Source organism: Hipposideros armiger, unplaced genomic scaffold (genome assembly GCF_001890085.2).
Source record: "Hipposideros armiger isolate ML-2016 unplaced genomic scaffold, ASM189008v1 scaffold_515, whole genome shotgun sequence".
Taxonomy (NCBI): Eukaryota; Metazoa; Chordata; class Mammalia; order Chiroptera; family Hipposideridae; genus Hipposideros; species Hipposideros armiger.
Genome location: NW_017731865.1, coordinates 1,158,024 through 1,159,974, shown reverse-complemented (window position 1 = coordinate 1,159,974; position 1,951 = coordinate 1,158,024).

Here is a 1,951-nt window from a genome sequence, read left to right as displayed (position 1 = left end):
TGGCTGTGCATTCATATCACCTGGAATTTTCCTAAATTACAGATTCCCGAGACCCATCTGAGGCTGGAATCAGAATCTTTGGAGGTGGGGCTCCAGGGGTTCTGCCTTATTTTAAAGATCTTAAGATGTCTGTACTGGACCCTGTCTACCACCAAACAATGTTTGAGATTAACAGCCCTGGAGGCATATTTAGTGTGAAATGAAGTGTCACAGAGGCAAATTTTTGTAAAGTGCAGTATTTACCTACTTGTTCTAAGAACCTGGCTTCAGACATATGCAACTTCGTGTTGCATCTTTGTATCACTGACACTTAAAATAGGCTTGTCACTGCTAGAATTTACCCTACTGCTCTGCCCAAAGACACATAAACATCTTTTATTTTAATAGTGGTTTCAATAATATCTACTAAAAAGGACTTAAATGTTCATCAATAGGGTTTGGCTAAAAAAATGACAATAAATTCAAGCAGTGAAATTCTGTGCATTTAAAAAGAATGAGAGTTCTACAAATGCTGATACCCTAGGTTTAGAGGGATTACGTGAAGAAAGCAAGTGGTACAGGTGGTCTGGAGTTGATCTCAGAAACACCGTATTAGTGAGTAGATAGAGTAAGTAAGGTTTGTGATGTAAGTCCATAAATGGGGCCCAGGGATCTTCCTTTTTAAGAGGTTACTCAAGTGATTTCAATATGAACCAAAGTTTGAAATCACTAGCATGGGCATCTTCCCAGTCACCCTCAAATCAGTCTCCTAGGTGTCCTCTAGATGTATGGCCAGATCTTCCTCAGTGGTAACCTGGCATGTGGGAATGCTTTCAGTTTATGCTGAAGAGAGAATGAGTTCTTGTGGATTACCTCTATCAACAAATAATGAAAGTAATGATTTAAAGTGAACTTACAAGAAACTCTTCAAACATGGATCTTTAGACAGGCTCTTGTGAAAAAGAACTTGTTACCAGTGTGTGGATGCTTCCTCAGCTCACCGCCATGTGGAAAATGACACGATGGCTATAGAGCTGTGGCAAGCCTTCAGGTCACGTACGAATCGGTCGTTCTAACAGGATGTGACTGCAACGTATGTCTCTGTGAAAGACAGAACGGAAAGTGTGACAAGGAAACAAAGAGGAACCAAAGGAACAAGAGTTGAAAGTGTCAAAGGAGCAAAGGTCACAATGGACTGATCAAAAATGTATTTGCTGCCTTATGTTTCCCAAAGATCTGGGTTCTGGGAGACTGTCCCCTGTAAATAGACTTTTCAGTTAGCAGAATTTGTGAGCAATAATCCATGAGTCTGATGCTCTCCTACAGAGCTGGCCTTTGTGACCTGTTCAGTGTTGGAGTTCTGTCTTCACAGATACTTGGGTTGTTGAAAGGAATGAGCCCCTTCCAGGGAAGGATACTTAGTTGGGCCACCATGTTTTATGACAAGGGGCAGGAGATTGGAGGGGTCAGTGGAGATGGAGAACACAGGTGTGAAAGCCCCTTTGGACGCCCCCCCCCCCCCAAGCCTCTCCACAGCCAATGGAAACTAGCCTCTACTCTGGCTTTCCAACATATAGCCTTACAGGGATTATGCAGCTCTGAGTAAGTGAAGAGGCGTTATTATTTTAGCTGACTCTTGCTTGTTTGTTTATCACTTACTGAAAGCATGTGAGAGTAAGCCTTGAATCAGTTTGAATGTATTTCTTTTTCAAAATAATGTTTATAGTCTTTCTGATCATAAAAGGAAAAGTCAGTATATAAATATACAAAGAATGTAGAAAAATGTAAAGGAAAAAAAATCATTTGCAAATGCATCACCTTTTCCCTTCCAGCCCTTTTTATTTATTGTTTTATTTATTTATTAAATTTTTTTTATAGGGGAATTGGGGGAATGGGAACAGTGCTGGGGAATTGGGGGAAGGGGAACAGACAAGTTGCTGTCCTTTTGTTCTTCAGTCTAGTTGTGGAGGAC